We start from the raw sequence: 23,438 nt of genomic DNA on the forward strand, positions 1-23,438 counted from the left end.
CTGCTCACTTCTCTGGGCTGTGTAGGTGCTTCTCTCAATACCCCCGGAGTCTAGATTATTAAAAAATAATAGCATAAATATATGGTAGTAAAATTGTTGTAGTGAGTAGCCCCTGATGCGCCAAACGTATTACTGTATGTAAATGTGTTGCTAACAAGAGTAATAAACAGGTTAACTGTTTCTTGTGTGTTAGATGTATATAAATGACTACTTATTTATTAAATGTTTTAATTAACATCTCATTTTGGAAGCCCAGCATACTCAAGTTGTACAAGCATCACTCTGATCTCTTTGATTGTATAACACAAAGCTGGCGTGCCATAGAATACAAAGCATACAGTCAAACCTGTAATGGTATACCAAACAATTGTTTTAATTGTCAACAAATCCTCTAAAAGATGTTACGATCAACCTAAATATCGCCACTTGATAAGTCAAATTTAAAAGAAAACAAGTAAACGTTGCAATTGAGGTATGTAACTTCGATATATTGAAATTTATTTAGAAAAATATCACTTCGCGATGTTAGCCTATTATAAGTCACCATGGCCAATGTCTCAATAACAAGAGGTCCAGAGGGTCTGTATAGCTCATCTGGATATCTAAGCAATCATGGCAAAATATTCTCCAAATAATATCCCAGGGATAGGGCTAGACCCCAAGTCCAATCCTTATAGCATAAATGTATTTGATTTTTCATGCCCTGCCCAGCAATTGTATATATGGCTATGGGGTAGAGATTTCAACTGTTTCCAAGTTGTGATTCAGAAATTAGGTCCCTAGAGTTATGGCCAGACCCCGGGGTCAATTCTAATATCATGACTCCATTTGTCTCTTTATGCCAGGTAATTCTATATATATATAGTTTTAGGGTGGGGATCTCAACTGTAAAAACCAGGGGCTAAGTCTGCAAGGATCGGGCAGACCCTGTGGTCAATTCTATTACCATGACTGTATTTGTCTCTTTATACCTAGCAATTGTATATTTAGTTTTGGGGTTGGGATCTCGACCGTTTCGAAGTTATGACCCAGGGGTTGAGCCTGCAAGGGTGGGACAGACCCCAGGGCAATCCTGGAAGCATATGTGCATTTGTCTCTTTATACTCAGCAATTGTATTAATGGTTATAGGGTGGGAATCTCAACTGTTTCCAAGTTGTGACTAAGAAACTAGGTCCCTAGGGGTGTGGCCAGACCCAAGAGTCAATGATTATATCATGAGTGTGTTCCTCTCTTTATGCGCAGCAATTGTATATTTAGTTTTGCGGTAGGGATCTCAACCGTTTCAAAGTTACGACCCCGGGACTAAGTCTTCAAGGGTCAGCTTGTCCATTTGTACGATTGTTAATTCTCACCACCTAGGGATGCTTCCAACAATATATAGTTGATATCGATCGCTTAGTTCCAAGGAAGAAGTCGCTTAAAGCAATACAGCTAAATAACCCTTTTTGGCCCCGCTCCTCATTCCCCCGGGGTCAGCCCCAATATTTGTACAAGTTTAAACCCCCACCGCCTAGGGATGCTTCCACCAAACTATTGTTGATAGCTGTTGTTATTTCCAGAGGACAAGTTGCGTAAAGCAGTATAAACCCAAATTACACTTTTTGGCCCCATACTCAGCCCCCTGAGTGGTCATCCCCACCATTTGTACTGTTCTGAATCGCCAATACCTAGGGATGCTACCAGTCAAATGTAATTGATATTCTTGATAAGTTCCAGAGAAGAAGTTGCGTAAAGCAATATAAAGCCAAATTACACTTTTTGGCCCCACCCTCAGCTCTCTGGATGGTCAGTCCCACCATTTGTACAATTTCGAATCCCCAATACCTAGGGTTTCTTCTAGCCAAATAAAGTTAAATAGCAATAAGTGGTTAAGAAGATGAAGTCGTTAGAAGAAATTGTTGATGTACGAACGACGAGGTTTCAATTTCGGGCTTGTTGAACCTTAGGCTAAACATTTTTGTCCACCTTCTGTCTGTCCAACAATTGATCCCTCTGTCATTGAAAATCAAATAAGGTCATTACGTGGCCAAATATCACCGCCCTAGACCTTTTCTTTAATGACATTAGTATATTTAAAGGTTATACAGACCCGTACACGTTCGCTGTTCCACCTTGGACGGAAACGGTACGGAAGTGCTACGCAAACGGTACGGAAACGGTACGCCAGTGCTACGGAAACGGTACGGAAGTGCTACGCAAACGGTACGGAAACGGTACGCAAGTGCTGCGCAAACGGTACGGAAGTGTTACGCAAACGGTACGGAAGTGCTACGGATGACACTTACAAACAGTGACAAAAACGGGTTTACATAAAAAAGCGGAAGCATATACAATATCTAAAACGAAACGAATATACTCACAATGCATAGGAAGAATCGCCAGTAAACTGTAGGCTACGAGGAGGCACATAAGAATGTTTTGAATTTTGCCATTTCGTTTGCATAATGGATGAGTGTGAAACAAACCGAAATGTCTCGTGATTTATAAAGATAAAGGTCGATCAAATATTGGTACATGTAATATATCCATCACAAAGACCTGATGTACGCTAACAGATCAACACGACACACAGATAATGATAAGTTATGGTCAGAAGTATTTCCACCTGCTTATCGAATAAAAGACTAAATAATATTGTCAGTAAGTAAACTGGTTACGGTTTTGTAACGAGAAACGTGATAATTAATATGCCTAATAATAAAAAATAATAAAAAAATTCAGACTCCTGTGTAAAGGATCATATACCTCTATTTCTATTTTTTATATCGTCTTTAATACTTCCATACACTTTCAGATTTTTCGTAGGATTTAGAGACCGATAACGTGCTTAATTATAAGTACATGCAAATACATGCATCGGAGATTTGAAATATATACATGTTATACCATGTCTATTCATTAAATTTCATTCACAGATAAAGAGTATTTTTTGTTATACATTTTTTTTTATCTTATTATGAAAATGTAGTTGATTCTTGTTTTAGTCTACATTGCACATGCATATTGTTACGGGAGTTATTATATATGATTGAGTGCGCGATAATGTATATTATTTTTTCAGTTTGAAAGGCAAGCTCGTGCATGTAGGAAACTATTATGAATAAGACAAATAATATGTACGAAATATATGTATGTTTTTCGTTCATGATATCAGAGACGTATATATTATATATACGTCTCTGATGATATAGCTTTTCTTTATCGATCATAAAAATGTAGGTATCTATAATGACTTTTTTACAGGTAAATCTTACCTGTCTGAATCCTGGTACTGGAGAAACTATGACTGTCTGGCACACCCTGAGGGGGTGTACTGTAGAGTGTATAGGGGTCTGATGTCAGATAACTTAGGGTCTGAGACCATAGTCAAACTTCAATATATCTATTTCTTAGTTTGTACCTAAACAGGCGTGGATCAAGGAGGATGGGTGCTTAGGGCATAGCGTCCTGATTAGGGTCCTAGGGCAATTAGTCATGGTAGAGTAGAGCAAAGTAAAAGGATGTGGGTAGGGGACGGGTTTATTTAATAGATATATTTATCTCTCATTTATAAAAAAAAAATACCCTTGGGTGGTTATACATGTATATCTATGTGAGGATGCTCACAATCTCTTGTCTCTAATTCCACAGGAAAAAGTTATTGGCGTTGAGGGAAAATGATGTCATTTTCCTGAAATTTCAAGTTAAGGAGTCTAATTAAGTTTTTTTTCGTGAAACTGGTGATGGACAATGGTACCGCACAAAGAAGTTGGAATAATTATCATGTAATGCGGTTTATAATGATGTTCTTTTTATTAACAATTCGTTTCGACAAATATATATTCCGTAAAATTTTCGACCGAACGTTTCACAAACGCTTTTTAAATGGAAAGATTTAGACGCAAGTGCTACGGAAACGATACGGAAGTGTTACGGAAACGCTACGCAAGTGCTACGGGAATGCTGCGGTAATGGTACGGAAGTACTACGGAAAGCCTACGCAAGTGACACGCAAGTGCTACGCAGACGGTACGGAAATGCTACGCAAACGGTACGCTGAAAGTGGAACAGCGAACGTGTACGGGTCTGTGCATATTTGACAAAATGTGATCTTGAAAGTGGGTCAAGGTCATTCAAATGAATTTATAGAAATTTATCCAAGCATGCAACTGCCAAAATATAAACATTTTTGGCCTTATGGTTATTCATAAGAAGTCGTTTCAAGCTTTTTAACATATTTGACTCGATTTATTTATATAGCCCTTTATCCCAGCATGTTACGAGCTAAATATCATCATCCTGGGCCTTTTGGTTATTCAGTAGAAGTCGTTTAAAGATTTTAAACATATTTGACCCCTGTGACCTTGAATATAGATCAAGGTAATTCATATGAAAAAACGTGGTTGCCCTTAGCCCTAGAATGCTACTGGCCAAATATTATCATTCTGGGTATCATGGTTATTCAGAAGAAGTCAATTAAAGGTTTTAAACATATTTGACCCATGTGACCTTGAATAAAATCCAATGTCATTTATTTGTACTAACCTGGTAGCAATACTAGCAAACATCTGGTCAGATATCATTACCCTGGGCCTTTTGGTTATTCAGATGAAGTCAGTTAAAGATTTTGAAAATGTTTGATCCCTGTGACCTTGAATATAATTCAAGGTCATTCATTTAAACAAACATGGTAGTCCTTTATCCCAGCATGCTACTGTCCAAATATCATCACCATTTACGTTTTTGTTATTCAGAAGCCGTTTAAAGATTTTAACATATTTGACCCCTGTGACTATGAATATGTATGAAGGTAATTTATTTGAACAAACTTGGGAGCCCTTCATCACAGCATGCTACTGACCAAATATCACCATTCTGGTCCTTTTGCTTATTCAGGAGAATTTATTTAAAGCCTTTTGAAGACAACTTCATACAAGCATGCTACTATCCAAAAATCATCACCCTGGGCATTTGGGTTATTCAAAAAGAAGTTTTAAAATTTTGTTTAACATATTTAACCCCTGTGACCCTGAATATGGGTGAAGGTCATTTATTTGAACAAACTTGGTAGACCCTTCATCCTAGTTTGCTTTTGGCTAAATATCATCACCCAAGGCCTTTTGGTTATTAAGAAGAAGTTGTTAAAAGTAAAATATTGACGCCGGATGATGGACGAACTGACGCCGCGCCACGGGCCGTTGGGCCATGTGAGCTAAAAATTCTTGAAGGTCATGTAGGGGGGAGGGGGCCTTCATAGAAGATCAATGATTCAGCATGAGGAATTCACACTGCAAAACATTAAAATGTTTGAAATAACACATGCTAACATGAGCTGAAAAAATAATCATTCACCCACTTGAGGCGAGATTGGGAATCTTAACCCTCTTCGACATATTCTAAAGTTGCCAAAGTCAAAAACTCAGCAAAGCAACTTTCCCTACCTCACACTAATTCATCAGTTCGGATCGAGGGTACAATTTCGTCACATCATTGTAAGGTAAACAATACAAATTGCTCACAAACAATATATACATGTAAGTCTAGCATTCATCTCTCAAATACCTCACCCAGTGAAATACTTTATGTGATAAGTGTTAATATAAAATGCCATTAATAGCTTACAACCTCACTTAAACTATATATAGGGCATTGTAATAACTAAAGTTTATAGAACGCTTTACCGTAATATTGTTATAAATAGCATGAAAAACAACGTATATAGTCTGAATATGCGACGTTTAATAACAATTCTTGTATCATGTAACTTGAGTCGATTTGTTAAAATCATGCATCGCGGAAAACCAAACAGGAACTATATTAGATAGGACAGTTAGACAGGTGGGCGTCTCGGATCGTGGAGGTAATTATCTATTTGTTTTATCGTTTTATATGTTTTCTTTGCTTTCAGTGTACGTAAGTATTTTCGATACATGCACCAAAATATCAGTTTTTAGCTAAGGCGTTAGCCGAAAGCTATTGGTATTACTTCAGTAATGAACTCAAGATATTCATAAATGCCGTTTTCACCTATACGCCGCTCTAGTGACAGAATATGGTACTAATTCGAATCATATACCGGACCTGCTGTATTTATTATGCATGACTTTGGACTCAAATTCACTTGAATAGCTTGTAAATATATATATGTAGATGGTAGAACATGTGATCTTATAACAACGTCGTATTCTTCTTGAAAATGCACCCTGTTTATTTCCATCGGGAAGTGCAACTAGACTGTAGGTCATGCATGCTTCACACAACTTCCGGTAAAATAATTCAGTTAATGAGCTCAGCTATTCATAAACGAGACATACGTCATCTACCAGTAATACTTAGCAAACTGCAAATAAAATCCATTACCACGGACTCAAGTTCACTCAAAAGTCATTAGATCTAATCGTATTCTTAGTTAGAACTGAGTTTCGTTCTACAACTTCGTATTCTTACGAAAAATACACTGTATATTTACTCTTGAAACTGTCGCTGGATTAAACCATCGAACCGAAATACTGTCCTCTGATTGGCTAAAATGTGTGACTCTTGCATTTACGTCCCTGCCTACATTTATATGTATTGTGTGGTCAGAGCTATGAAGCGGTTCTGTTCCAACTAACTGAGTAAAATCAAAAGTGCTAATCTGTAATAATATATATTGTGATAAATTGGTGTTTGTATATCCCTAAACGTGCATTTTGTGTTAAGAGTAATGGGTTGATAAGAATGATGGGGCATGTATTTAGTACAAGCTTTAATTGACACCGGGAGGGGGGACCATACTGATAGCAGGCAGGCTGGCACATGGCTGAGCCGGAGAGTTGACCTTTAAGGTCATGGGAGCTGTCACTGCTACAGGGCTGGCCTCATGTACACCTAGGAGGAATAGCTGGGGGAGACTAGCGTGGGGTCCGGAGAGAAAAGGGAGTGATCTAGTGGAGTACAGACTTGATTAGGCTGTCTCCTGTATAGCTTAGCTAAGGTAAATTAGCTAGGGGTTTATCTCAGGTGTTGTTATGGACTATGCCGACCGTGATGTTGTGCGTTGTATATAAAGTGTAAATAAACTTGTAAATAGAACTCTGCTGTTAAATGTTGTATTCTGGAGACCTCTTCCCCGTCACGTTACAATATGATTCACGCCTCATATAAGTATAATGTTATCAAAATATTGCATATTCGTTGAAATAACAAATCCTTACTAAAAACTCTTAAAATGGAAACGACCGCCATGTTAGATCACGCGGGATGTTATCTCAATTATCTTTATATGGCCTACACGGCCAAATATAGTATTACTACTGATACCGTCATGTTTACTACAATATCCATATTTGGTCATGACACGAATATTTAGACGTCTGACCTCCAAATGTATAGGCTATCGGAAGACGGACGAAGTTTCCAACATGGCAGTCAATTCAGATTTCGATTGCACTTGCTACGCAAACTTGATAATTTCACGACATATAAGCAGGGTATAATTTAAAAGTATGTAGGAGATAAACAGAAAAAGTTCATATTACAAACCAAATAATGGAAGCGGATCCTGTCAATTAATTCTAAAATCGCCCCCGTGTGATTCACACTAGGCTTGCTCAACTAAAAAGGCATGAGATCGCCCGGCCGGGTATTAATATTAGTACTTGCCCCTGGCCTACTCTAGTTCCATATTGGCCTACATTTTGTATGTCTGTTGGTGTGATTTGTGTATTTCATTTATTCGTCAAGTATTACCATATAACGGGACGATTTTTTCATTATACACAATAACAACAACAAATGAATACTTGATGAAGATAAATCTATTTCGCCATCGGAATGATTTCAACCATGTACTACAGGAGGAAGACGAGTGATCTCCCTTACATTAAGCCTTAGACATGCGCACATTTTACTTTCATTTTGAGTAGGCCTAGATATCATTCGCAACGCGAAGCGGAAAAGACGAAAATGCAGGCGGGTGTTGTCTTAATGTAAGGCAGGTTGTTTAAGCAGCATTGACATTGGACAATATGCATACATTTCGACAACGTTTACCTGATTCATAAATAAGGATCTGGATCCCGATTTCGGTGATTTGTGGCCAAGGATGCGCCCGCGGCCGCAGAGAATGACGCATGTTGTCAGCGGCGATGACAAAAAGAAAGGTGCTTCAACTGTATGTATAGCAGTAATTATACAAAAACAAACAAAATGGATGGACTTTTTACACTAGTGAATGGACTTTTTACACAAGTGAATAACAGCGTCACAATGAACGTCTTGCTCCAGACGTGTTGCAAAATTTTCGAACTAGGCTCAGTTGCGAACTGATTTCGCATTGTTTGTGAGGATATTTGGCCTTACATTTCTTCTGATTCAGTTGAATAAAAACATGTTATAAACATTGTATTATTAGATTCATAGTGATGTTGGCTGTCAGTGAAGTGTCAATTGTTATATTACTTGATGTTTTGGAAACTTAAAAAAAATAGAGTAGTTCTAAATATTATGAAATGACAGACACATTAGGCCAAAACAACTACTTGTGTTTTTACTATCATCCTCAGAAAAATATAAGATATGTAAGTATTAGCTAGGCATTTTTTTTTAATTTGAAAAATATCTTTACTTTGCTTATATAGAGCAGGAGTTCTGACTTTCACAGTGCATATACAAACTTAAGAGTTTTGTAGGCACACAAATCAAGGATAGGTCGGATTAGTCACAGGTGCCGGAAACATCAATAAGTAATGTGTGTATAATATATTAAATAGTTTATACACATCATATTACTATTAGTGTGTCCAGTATCTGTGGCTTAGAGATAGAATAATTCTTCGAAGAAAAAATGGAAATATGATTATTTTTTAACCTTTTCTGAGTTGTACAATTTTAAAGTATCTTCTGTCTGGAATCTGAACATAACTTGGTTTATGACAAAAAGTGTAAAAATGTATCTCATACTGGGGATTGTTTTCTTCTATATAGTCCCAAAAACTACAGATAAAATCCTTAAGCACTTACAAGATACAACATTTTTTATTGAATATGTCAATGTTTTAAAACATACAACATAGGCTACAAAGAGCTTGTATTTGGACAAAACATAAGTATAATAACAGAGACCAAAACATTATAACATGAAAAAAATAAAAATAAACATACATGTACTATACTGTTAACAAAGAAAAAGAGTTTATCACTAGAAAAGCATTTTGCACATAATAGGCACATTGCACACTGTAAGCACATCAGCCCATGGTAAGTTAAGCACATTAAGCACATTTGCGTACAGCACATAAAAACAAAACCATCACATGGAAAGCTTATCAGCTCATAGTAGCCACATTTGCACACTGTAAGCAAAACAAAGGAGTGCAATGGACATCTCCATGTTTCCTGTAAAATTTATTTTTCTGAAAACAACCAGGGGAGAGTGATGCTCTGCTTCATCTTTTGTATTAATGAAAATCCTGAGTATCTAAGTGCGTGTGTTTAAACTGTGGTTCAAGATAATATTTCCTTCTTTTTCCATAAGAGTACTGTTTTAACTTTATCAGCCTTTTCAATTCGAAAGCTGATATATAAAAAGAGCTATAATTTTGTTTTGTTTTTACTGGTACCTTTTTTATGTACACATGTTTTACCATCTAAGAAACCAGTTAAGGTGTCTTAAACCCCCATGAAATGCGCTGTTATAAGTTTACTTTTATGTACATTTTGTTTATATTTAGTTCTGCTACCAAAGAGATTGACTTACTGAAATGTTTGTGAACCATTTTAATGAATTCCTAAGCTTTAATGCCTTATTTCTCACTATACAAGCTCATCATACTGATATGCCGCCTATTTCTTTTGAATATTGTCTCTAAACATTATTATTGCTGGTGCAGAACTTATATGGTGACTATATTCTATTTTAGGGGAAAAGCAATCAATATTACAACAGATAGGGATGGTCATTGATGGGATGAAGGAGGAGGATAAATAGCAACTGAACCCCCTCTCTCATAACTTTGAGGACTTCATGAACTTTTCAAAAAGCTGCAAGAACTGTACCAACAGTGACATGACATTTTTAAGTCTATCAGTTACCGTATAGAGGAGGAACTTCTGACTAAATCATTTTCTTTCAGGCTCATGACAGCCTAGTCCAATGATCCTTCCAACAGCGAATAGTTTAAATTTTCCTTGCAAATTATTCCCTAATGAATAAGTCAGTGATCTTTACTTGGGAGTGGAACAGATAAAATCTGTGATTATTGATGCTGAAAGCATGATGAATGTGATTGAACAGCCCTAACTGAATAAAGGCACTAATGTTGGAATCTACAGGTGACCATTTTGTCAAAACACAAAAGAGTTCCAATACCTGACCTTGCCATTCATCGAAAATGCATTCAGCCGTGACATCGTAGTACACAGATATGCCGTGGGGCTAAATTTACCTGTAACAATTGCTCTAGAAACAGTTATCGCTAAAAGAAATCTATTGTCGACAGTAACTTAAATAAAAGTCCATCATCGCATTTTTCGCCAATCATATTTTACTTTCGCCATTGGCGCCAGTGGCGACCACAAGCGTGTGCCTAGCCGTGAAATGATAAAGAAAAAAAGACGTTATTGAGCTTTTCTACCTGAACATCCTATAACAACATTTCTATTGATTTTAAAAGAAATTTCATCGATATAGTTGTAAGTCAGACATGAAATATTTAAATAAATCAATAGCAATATGTAATATAACAGTATTTTCGGAGTATCTTCAGTTTGAAATTCGAAACGCCTTTAGGTTGTATGTAAGACCAATCCCTTTATAGAAGAAAATCGATATCTGAGTTATCTAAGGGCTTGTAATTAGCGACAGAAGCAAACACACGAAAGCTCCTCATTGTGGTAAGCAACAGATGTCAAAATCTGGGACTGAAACCAAAATTAATACTCCCCGCTGGAGTTCCCCCAGGGGTGGCTTAAACGATTGTATCATTGACATGTCTAGGTCCTCTGCAACTAAATATGCATTTAAACAGCTTCATCACATTTTACTCTTCCGTGCTGTCTACATTAACGCGAGCTCCAGACTACAATTTATCGTACTCCATATATACCTTTCGTATATCCTCACGTTTCCCTGCGTGACATATCGGGGGATTCCCTTTTTCATAACAATCGTATGACGCATATTCCGTGGCTATCACCTTTTGAGATATCATTATCCTAATACCTTTATTAGATAAAATATCTTATATTTGGTGGTTCTGAGCTGTACAATAGACTAATGTGTGAGGCTTGGAAGCGTATTCCTGAATTAAAACTCGCATTGCATTTAAAACACTGCTGTAAACATATCATTTTGTAACAGATGCGAATAGATTTATGAATGAATGAAGCATAAATTGGAACAGAATATTTTCCAGATTCCAAAAACAGAAATCTAGAAAAAAATGTATATAGATTAATCCCGGTGAAATAACCAGTAAATTTGTTAAATGATTCATCAGTTTGGAAGTATAATGAAGACAGAAGTAAAGAGAGGAAAGCCAAACCAAACGCAAAGGCTGGGTCACAAAATCCAACGTGAAAGGGGCGTCTGAAGCGTTTTCCCGGGCGGTGAAGACCCTGATGAGACGATTGGCAACACTCAGACAGTTACTTGCATCCCACAGACAAGACTCGCATTCTAGAAAATTTAGGAATAGTGTACCAAATGCCGTGCAAAAAATATCAGCAGTCGTATATAGGAGAGAACTGAGAGGAAAGCAATTTGGTACATGTCTTATAGAACATCAAAAGGGCGTAGAGAAAATGAACAAAACTGATTTTACATGGACCACCTAAAACATCTGCTACCCTGTACAATAATTCGGCATAAACAAATTGCGCTTACACCCAAAATCACATCGACGATTGGGCCAATGCCAAACTAGTTCAAATTGAACAACATACAACAAACCATTCTGATTGATATGTCTCGCATATGCCCCGTTTTGACCATCAATATCAGAGAAACTATGTTAAACGCAAAAACTTAATGTTGATGGAGATGCTGACAAAGTCAATGAACCATGAAAGGTAGGCCGCATCCAGCAGTTGATGCCTGGGTTGAGATGTACTACCTAAGATGCATCTATGGACCAAGTTTGGTTGGTCGAGTACTTACACTTTTAGAGAAACTAACTTAAAAGCAAAAACGTAATGTTGACGCCGTCGTTGGCGGAAAAGCAATACCTAAGTCTCGCTTTCACTTCGTGGCGGCGAAACAAAAACGAGTCAAATCAAGAAGCAAAATCAGAACAAATGGGGCTAGATGTACACCATACCAGTAACATATGCCATACAGCGAGTATATACTAACTCTATATTAATAGGCGGAACGTCCCGGGTCAAGTAACATATGCAATATACAATTTCGTCACATCGCTGTGCAGGTAAACAATACAAATTGCTCACACAGTCATGGATTAACAAAAGGAGCAATCGCTCTTGAAACGTTGCGACACGTTCAATATGTACATTGTGGTGTATAAAGTGACACTTTGATGTCAGCTCAGTGAAATATTTACAAAATAGCATATATAAAAAAATATCCAGTCCAGTAAAATATTCTAGTAAACATCGATGTCATATAATATTTGTATTCACAAATGCTTTATTAACTCAAATAAATGAGTCTTGTCACTGTGGGAATCGGGTCATATTCATACGCACAACTTTTACGTTTGCAAACAAAATGACTGACCTAGTTACTGGAGATCCTGTATGCATTGAATGCAGAGGTAGAGGCAATGTGAAAAACGTTGTTCCGGTGGGTATTGACACATTTTACAATGTGTTAGTACATGGAACTGATGTAGAGGTTCATTTACCGCGAGATCGGTTAGAGTCGAGATCTCAGGAGTGGTACAACCCCCACCCCAGCCCCGACAGCAGACGACATCAAACAGCAAACACAGCGGTTTGTTTCTGTCTAGCAAACGGAAATTGGTACATTTATTGCGGAACAGTCAAACAAGAACACTCTGATAAAAACTGCAGCAGACCTGAAGATATTGACTGCAATTATTAAAACTCCAGGAATGAAAGAATCCCGTAGCATACAGAGCATCCCCCGTCCCGAACTATCTCCTTAGCTTTCCCGATTTGTATGAGTGTCCGAAAAGTGGACGGTTCCGAATATGAACCAAACAGTCTTCGACGTATGATGTCCAATTTTTGACCGTCAGCTGCGCCGATTTAATTACGGGCATGCCATTATAACGAGCCCTCTGTTCGCGCAGGTGAGAGAGGTATTGAAAAGTAAACAAAAACAGCTGAAACGAGAACGGGAATGGAATTTAGCTTATCGCAGTGATCCTATCATAAGTGATGATGAAATCAATGTTTTGTGAACAAGTGGGCAATTCACTTTACACTCCCCTGATGTTATTTTGCAGACACTGGTGTTTTTTTAACACTGTGCAATTTGGTCTGCGTTGCTCCGCCGAGCATCGCAACAAGTGATGGGGGGATGTGTCACTTCAAAAAGACACCGACGAACTCGAATACTTGGAGTTTACAGAGAGACAAACAAAAACAAGGACTGGTAAGAATTCCCGCCACGTCTGTACTGTCAAGCTAAAACTCTCGGCAAACAATGAAATTCCGGACAGGTGCCCCGTGAATATTTACCGATGCTACGCGGAAAGGAGACCTTTGTCATACTGTAAACCAACAGACCAATTCTACATCCCGTGTACAGCTAAGAGCTCACCTGCAAGTTGTTATGTGTGGTTCAAACGCCTACCTGTTGGCATCAACAAACTAAAATCCATGATGCAGCGTGTCATCAAAGGAGCCGGTAAGATATCTTGTGCAAAAACTGAATGACAGCAACATCCCCCCGCCAACCAGATTATGCAAATTTCTGGCCATCGAAATATTTCAATAACAAACAACTATTCTCACATCAACACGAATAAACACAAGTACTTCAAACTCCTCTTCAACTACTCTATCACACACACATTATTGGCGACCACGTGTAACCGGTCAACTTCATCGGTGTTTCGAGTTCATGGTGGATTCCTTAGCGTATTTTCTGGATCAGTGACAGGCGGAAACATTGAGGTGCACATTCACCAAGGACCCCCTCCCAAGAAACGCGTCCGTGTTTTCGAAAGTGACAGTGACTCCCAGTCCCAGTAAACTGGTAAAAAAGAGATCCCAGAGGGATCTTGGCGCCCACAATTGTACCATCTGCATTAGTTCTTTTTCAGTTCGATCTTTTCTCTTCTTTTCTCTAATCTGTTTGATCGAGTCATGTTTACAGTAAATGCACCTTTCACATATTTACTAGTACAGTACTTTATGTGAAAGAAATAGAATCGATCATCGCAATATGACAAAGATCTGTTTAGTTCTTCCTTTAGCCAATTTGTTTTTATGATCAGTCTCAAAATATAACATGCACAACGAAGGATCAAGGGGAACCCATATATCAAATTTGAGAACGATCCCTCATGTTATGCCTGAGAAAAAGTACTAACAAACGTTCAATGTCAAAGATCGAAGCCTGTCTGCCATTTTGTTTATCTGATCAGTCTCAAAAGTAAATATGCACAACTAAGGTCGTAGGGGAACCTACATATAAGATTTGAGAAAGATCTCTCCACTACTTATTGAGAAACAGCGATAACACATATTCACTTTCAAAATCCAAGATGGCTGCCTGTCGGCCATTTTGTTTATCTGATCAGTCTCAAAAGTTAACCTGAAAAACGAGGGACCAAGGGAAACCTGCATATCGAATTTGAGAAAGATCCCTCTAGTACTCCTGAGAAATAGTGATAACAAACCTTTAATGGTACAATCCAAGATGTTCGCCTGTCGGCCATTTAATATATATGATCAGTCCCAAAATTAAACATGCACAACTACAGATCAAGGGGTACCTACATATATAATTTGAGATAGAATTCTCCAGTTCTTCCTGATAAATAGCCATAACAAACCTTCACTGTCAAAATCCAAGATGTCTGCATGTCGGACATTTTGTTTATACGATCAGTCTCAAAAATTAACTTGCACTAGGGACCAAGGGGAACCTACATACAAAATTTGAGAAAGATCCCTTTGGTACTTCTTGAGAAAAAGCGATTGATTAAGGATGGACGACGGACGAACGGACCACGGATCACGGACGCAGGGCGATTTAATCAGACGATGGTGTGCTAAAAATGCCAAAAATGTCGAAATATGTCACGTCACATCTGTAAATGATTGTTTGTTCTCACGGAGTAGGTTCTCTGGTACCATTTTGTTGTGGCGCAGCCAGCTCCAAACATGATGCACGTAATGCGTCTTTTCGTCAGTCGTCGCTTTATGGAGGAGACGAAATGACAACACTTACATATGTATGTAGGGGTGTTTCTTGAATTATATAATACATAGAATCTGACGCTCGTATTTATGTAATATTGAATTATAAAACTCGTTTATTAATTTCATATGAAATCGATATACTCGTTTAATAAATTCAATATTACATGAACACTCGTGTTAGAACCTCTATAAAAATAGCATTAAAACAACGTACATGGTCTGATCGGCCCATTATCTACGCCATACTTCAACTGTTATTTTGATACTCAATATTGCATTATTTCAAGAAAGAACTGTTCCTTTTATTGAGGATTCGAACGGAACAAAATATGTAAAAATTGTATTATTAATGAGATGATCCCATTTTGGACACATTCATTTGCATATTTCTAAAATGAGTCTATTTTTATAATTGCGTAAAGGTTTGCTATCCATAATATCTTTCAAGATTGGGAACTAAAAACAAAATCAACTGGTAAGCTTGTCAAATAACAGCTTCTATTATAAAAAAACACCCAAAAAAAACAGCTTCTTTCCACTTTTCCTGTAACTTGTGTTTCTTCCTGACCAAAGATCCTTGGGTCCTGATATAAGTTTTAAAAACGTTGGTGACCCTGACCTTCGTTCAAGGTCAAAATGATCAAATGTACTAAAACAACATTTATTCAAGTGAGTCAAGCAAGGATATCTTACCTTGTTTTGTTTATAAAGAGTGAAAGGTGTGAAACAATGTAATATTCCTTCATATTTTGTTAAATATATTGGCAAGAGACAAAATATAAAAACTATTTGTAAGCTTTATTATTAAGATTATTTTATTGCTTTTATATATCAACATGTCTTTGTCTATTATACCATCTCAACCTTAGGTAGTTCTGCAGAGGAAGGATTTCTTTCAGAATAATATGAGTAATTACTGCTAAACATAACTTTATAGCATGCGTTATATTATAAAGTGGTTTGGTATGATGCAAACACAGCAATTATCGGTATTTACCACAACCCTTAGACACCCGACGTGGTCGGCCAGGTGATCCTATACATTTTCATATTAGATCGGGGAATCGAACACCGGTTGTCTTGGTGAACGGCGAATACGGTATCCATTGCGTCGCGCGCTCGTAATAAATACTGACTATGCATGCCATAATCTTATTAAATGTGTACCAAAATTAGTGTAGCTATAAATTGTCTCATAACAATAAATTATAAAGCGAGAAATATTTGCTGCAGTTAATTTCGCAGTTTTGGCCATCCATATTGAGGGCGCATTAATCACGACAGTGAAAATAAGTACATGTACACAACATGCTATACATAGTAATACAATGTCGAGTGCAAAAATAACAAAACACGAAAACGGATTCTACAAGTGAAGTTAATGTAAACAATATTACATTTATACAATTATATGTTTATGCAATACTTTTTTATCATGTAAATACATTTCTTTAAAAGTTTACGTAATACGGGTTGAACATAATCAACCATGAACGTAAACCCGCCATACAGAAAAAATAACGGTGATAGAAATAATTCTTCACAACATACATATACATGAAGAAGAAGTCATGTTCAACTACTTAATTAATACATAAAAGATCACGATAAAACATTTGAAGTAAGACTCTGGAAAAACTTTTATTAGAATCAGTACATTTTCGTGGTGACAGAAACCTTTTGAGAAAGCGTTGAAACATAGTTATCAATCGCATATTACGATATTGGATTTAAAAAAGAACTGTTCAAAATAAAGCATAATGCTATCGTTTGAAAAATGATTTGAAAGTAAAAGCAAGGTCGATGTTTTCCTCAATTCATTGTTTATTGACGACGAGCAATAACTTGTCACTGGACTAATATTGCAGTTGAATGAACCTTTATTGGAAACCAGACATTGCAACCTAGCTGCTGATAAAACACTAAACAAACAACCTGCTGAAATGCCAAGTATAAACTATTCTCATATTGTGCGTGTCATCGTTTTGTTTTCTTAACTTTCCCGCATTGGTTTCAAACAAAGGTCTTAATTCTGTAGATAGTGCTGTTGAAAATTGATAATCTTAATATTCCAATTCATGTAACATTTCTCATATTCTCAATTTAACTTGTATGAGGAACATTTTAGAATTCAATTGCAAACCAATCCAAACTTATGTATGTAAGGAAAACGCAAAATCAGCCGTGATTCTGATTCTGAAGTTGAAAATGAAAAACGAAGGAAAGGTAAGTATGAATTTTGCTTTTGAGTATCGAATATTTCTTCAATAATTTATTATTTAGAATATCTTAAACACAGCTGTGACTCTTGATTCCAAAACTAAAGCCGACGGAAAAGAATCGAATCGGAAAAAAAGATGAGCACCGATATATGTTAAAGCATATAAAATAATATTTGATTAATTTATAACAAAGCATATAAAATTATATTTGATTAACTTATAACAAATCATATCCCGTTGTCCAGTGTTGACCACAACTGTTTTCGTAATGTTTCTGTATCATTCGAACAATCTATCAATACCTTCGAATGAAATTACTCCTGTGCATCTTGCTCGGTTTTTGTTAAAGCAAAGAGTGAAAATATTCAAATGATTATACAGCCCTAGATATCTAAATATACTATTTTATCATGTGTATATGATAATGATTCAAAGCTGCAATCATGAGTTATACTTTCAGAGAATGCGGGGAAGCTTAGAAAACCAATACGATGACACACACAATGCAAGAATAGTTTATGCTTGGCAAAACGCGATTAGTGCTGTCGGATTTATCGAGGGCCCATATTTTTATGGAACGGGATTTAGAGTGAGAAAGGACAGGATAATGACAGCCTACCATGTCGTGGAGGACATAACAATTAAGTATTTTATTGATCATGACACAATATTGTGAACATTTTTTTTTCTCAGTTATCAAATGCTTTTAATGCTTAATCGAAATACTTTTTGAAGCATTTAACCAACATATGCTTGAAATAAACAATCCAGAGATCATGGACATGTTAACATGAAACAAGGAATGGAAGTAATTTTCACATGTGTTCCAAATATACATACACTAACGAATCTGTAAAAAAACTCATGAGTGTGAATACATTTATGTCGGAAGCATTATAATGTCAAACTTGAATGTGGAAAAATACATTTGCTGATATGGTACCAGTATCTGCAGTTAATAATTCTAATAAATGCTGCATTTCCAGCTTTTTTCTCCGAATATATGTTCTACATCTGCATAGGTAATTTAGAAGCGTGCACTGGTCAAAGGGGCAATCAATGGGGAAAGATTTGTGTCGTTCTCCTGGTTAATCATTCACTAGTGTCGAGTCGACAACTAAATGGACATAGTATCAGGTAGGGTTATCCCATGTGGACGCTATAACTCGGACATATTCCAACTGGACGCCATTGTATGGTAAATACGTTTCGGCGGACACCATCGAAATAATGTTTGCATAGATTCTAGGGACGCTATAACGGGTACATATGTCCAAATGGACGTAATAGCCAGTGCATATGTCAAACTGCTAATTTAGTTGAAGTTATAGAGACACGTTATATTCAAATACACAGTCACACGTTACCCATATTACTCAATAGAGGGTGTGTCGTCACAGGATGTCACAGAGAGACAAACATAGGACCATCGCACTGACAACCTCTAAAAATAGCTGCCATGAAAGAAACTGAACATTTTATCAACAAAAATATTATAAAAAACTTTTTTCTGTATTTATATTTCATTTCAAAGGCTGTTTTTATAATTGTGTACATACTGTGTAAATAAATATGTTTTGTTTAATGGTTTTCTCAGTTTGTGAACTTAACGTTGTTCATCGTGAAGTTTATATAACTTATTGTAATGAGCTCAATTCAATTTTTTGTATTGACGTTAATAAAGTTTGCAAAACGTAATCCACTTCACAAATGTCTTGATTTGTTTCTTGTTTTGTTTTATAACTTGAGGTTTATAACATGGTTGCCAACTTATTTTTGTTTCTAATTTTTTTTCAAATACACGTTCTCCGCGCTCTTTGAAGAAATGTTCAAGCCATTTAGCGTTCTTTCGAAGTGTCGACGGTATGGTAAATTGCATCAAGGCCAAAACGTCAAGTTTGTGTTCCTTTCAAATGTTCGTGTCGGGGGTTAGTCGTCCACATTCATGGTTATGGTGTTAAGTGAAATATCGCTTTTAAGCTTTCCTCCCACAGTATAAAGGGTCAGAGAGCGAAGGAAGTCTTTGTAAGATTGTGGTTTCTTTAAGTATTGTTGAAGAGAAAATTTCCTTTGTATTCATGCATAAATACACGATACAACCTTACTAACTTTTACGATTGGTTTGGTTTAGTATTGTTTAACGTTCTATCAACAGCTGTGGGCATTTAAGGACGGCCTCTCATGTGTGCAAGATGCATGCGTGTAGTGTATGCGTGTGTGTTTTGGGAGGCTGCGATATGTTTGTGTTTGTCTCCTTGTGATAGCGCGGAACTGATGCCGACTTTATAGTGCTACCACACTGAAACCTACTATCGAAGACACCCAGCAGGACACGCCACCCTGTCACATTATACTGACAACGGGCGAACTAGTCGTCCCACTGTTAAAACTACCATTTTTACAGACTCTGGTATGTCTTGGCCAGGGGACAGCCTGTCACTTGTGCAGTTTTGGCACCTTAACGATATTTAGTGTGCAGTGAGACATACATCGCGCAAGTACTATAAGGTCCACGCATCACATTTTAGAAAGTGTCAATGAAAAACGTCGTTTTTTCGGGGGATACTCGATTCTTCGAAACATGAGGAACTGTCTAGAAATACCGATGATCCGAAATAAACTGCATCTGGACCTTTCGATGAAAAAGCAGCCATGAAATCGTCTAAAACAATGATTTGTATAACATTCGGATAATTGTTGTTTCAAGGATTATACCATGTCAACGGTTGCTCCACCCTTTCTAAAGGAGATTGATATTTATCAGAAGTTATACACGATTTTCTCGTGAGGATTTCTAAATAAACACATAGCGTGAGTTGACATTTCTAAAGTGAGTGTAAAGTTTCCGGACACGGTCGCTCTTGATATCAAAACTCGTTGTCATGGAATCAAAAAGCGAAAGCGAGTTGGAAGTGTTATGTTTCGGTAGACATGTTTACCAGGTAAAACCAATCAGAGACATGTAATGTTTATTTTCATCTTTGTGTAAAGCGTCACAGAGGAGTAACACTCTTTCTTATAATTTAGAGCAGACGACGGGAGACTGGTGTGAACGATAAAAGATCACTAACAAATAATTGGTTTTAATTGCCATTATTGTAGGGCTACAGATGGAAGTCAAAGGTGAGTTGTAGCGACATGTAGTCAGGGTAGACGATCATGTGCTCAAAACGTGTTTGTATACACAGAACGATCTACACACATGAATGTTGACAATCGAGGGCATTCAACCTAAAACTTCCGGGGTAATGAATACAAGTACGCTGTATGATTTTAAAGAGTGATATTGAAATGTTGTCACCGGATAAAAAAGGTGATAAGGGAATTCTTGACATTCCCTTAGCAGCCGACTCCGTTTAGTAGTCCTGGAAAATTGTTAAAAAATGATTACATGGATGGTCAGTATGAGGGAGATAGACATAAGAAATACAACTCGATTGCTATTAATTCTGCAGGACGCGTTGTTTTGGCGGTATCTCTTCACAACAGACAGTCGTATGCGTACGTCAGCGAATAAAAAACCCCATCACCGACAGTATCAACAACACGCCTTCGAGGTGTATGGTAGATATGGTCCCTGTATAGTTTAGACAAGACATTTACACGGTCACGACATATCAATCAGGTAATCAATATTATCATTAGTACCTACACAGTGTCCTCTTAATGGCAGTTGTTGATACAGTTTGAAATGCTTCCTGCAACATTTTCTGAGGACAAACTTCCTGTAATTACCACAGAGTTGTGCATTATAGAATGGCCAAAGCCCCAGTGACTACATTTAACTACCTGTACGTAATTAGTTGATATCATATACTGTTTTTATATAATGTATTACCAGATAAAAAAAAATTAGACAGACTAAGATTAGAATATAATGTAAAATTCGAAATTACTGCGGTGTAGAAATACTTGCGGTTTTAGCATAAATTTGCACGAGGTAATATACTCGGAAAGAGCGCAGAGCAAAGGCACAGATATCATTCCGTTTGATACTACTTTCAATCCAATTAATGAGAGTGAGAAAATGAAATACATTGTTTCGAAAACAAGACGATACTATTTCATATTTACATTCTGTGTTGCATTTGCCTATATGTCGCTAGTAAACCAATTCCAGTATATGAGACTGCATATGCAATTTAGAGTGATTCGGTCAGTGTAGGAACATTCTAGGTTCGTTAGCATTTAGCAATATAGGTCATCTCAAAAATTAAAGCAACTTGATAAATTATGACAATATAAATTTATTATAAGATGTGTAGTTACCACAAAATTACTGTAAGAGCCATTCTAGATACGATATTACCAAGTTTGTCAACATCAGTACACAGGGGCTCGGTTTCGAGATTTTGAGTTATGCATAACATCAGTGAATAACCACAACACTAAAATTCAGCAGGTATCGACAAGGTTTTAGAATGTGTATAAATACATTTTTAAGTGTTCAGTGATGTTCAGTGATGTCATCCATTACTCAAAATCACGAAACCGAGCCCCTGTGAACGTCGTCTGCTAGCGATGCTAATCTTACCGATTAGACATGGAATCTGTTTCAACCGAAATGTCCTTGGAATCGTTATCACCTACTAACATGTCCACGCTAATTAAAAAATTCCGAGTATATATGCTCCTGAAAATTAACGTCATATTCCACTCGATGGAAACATATGTGAATACAGATAAGTTTTACTGTCCTTGCGTTCCATTAACGGTTTTCTACTTGTACCGATTCGATGCGTTAAATGTGCTGTTTTGCCTGCGCTGTTATTGTTTGTGACGTCACTATGAATGTTTATCATTCATGTCACTATAACCGTTTATTTACGACTTCAGTATGACTGTCTATATATGACGTCACTATGGTTGTTTACTGCATTGATGACGCCATGTAAACATCATGTATGATAAACATGAGTCCACCTGATGTAGCCTGAAGGAGGCAGAAAGGTCTAGCAGAGAAGTTCGCTAAAGATTGTGGAGATATCACCAATTCCAACAGAAAATATTAACATATACAGTGCTATCACATAATCGTTGAAGTTAAAATGCTTTAATGGCTTTGAATTAATTGAAAAGTGAAACGGATCACCCATACGCTGCGATATTGTTTTATTTTTTAGTGTTTATTCCTTTTGAAATCTGATATAACTGTTTCATTTCAATATCTAGTCATGAAAACATATTTTGCCTTTGTCGTTAGAACAAGAGATGTTATGTTTTGCAGATTATAAGGTGACACATTTCCTTTCTGGTTATTTGTTTTGATGTCAACCAAATCCATTCAAGTAAATCAAAAAATATTTGATAAAACAAAATGAAAAAATATCTATCAACTGCTTATAAAGAAGGGAAATCTTAACACCTAAAGACTGAATTCTTAAACAAAAAACATGAACAAAATTAATGTCTGCCCTGTTAAAATAGTTTGGCGAATTGTTGAGAAAATGTCAGGTGAACAGATCACATATATCCAGAACATCTTAATAGTTGTAACAGGCTGATGTACACAAAGTATGACATACTCTATAGGACAGAATAATGCAGTGTTTTTTTCAACATGCTATACATTTCAAAAACTGAACGTAGCAAACAATTCTGAATTTGCTAATTTGCTTAATTATATCACATGGCTTACTGTTTATGAAATATTGATCTGTAATCTGAAAAAAGTCTATCCATGATATCGTTACTGATTGCACTAAGTGACGAAATTGTAAAATATGACACAAAAAAAGAATAATTGAACCGGATATAGACATTGCCAGATAAGACAGTTGATTGGTTGAACATATATACTAGCGGAAAAAAGAAACTGTGCATGCCTAAAATGTGTTATAAAATTAAATGTGTATGACGTAGAACAACAAGGTTTTCAGGGACAGTTTATTTGTTAT

The sequence above is a fragment of the Mizuhopecten yessoensis genome, unplaced genomic scaffold (assembly GCF_002113885.1).
Source record: "Mizuhopecten yessoensis strain PY_sf001 unplaced genomic scaffold, ASM211388v2 scaffold1779, whole genome shotgun sequence".
Lineage (NCBI taxonomy): Eukaryota > Metazoa > Mollusca > Bivalvia > Pectinida > Pectinidae > Mizuhopecten > Mizuhopecten yessoensis.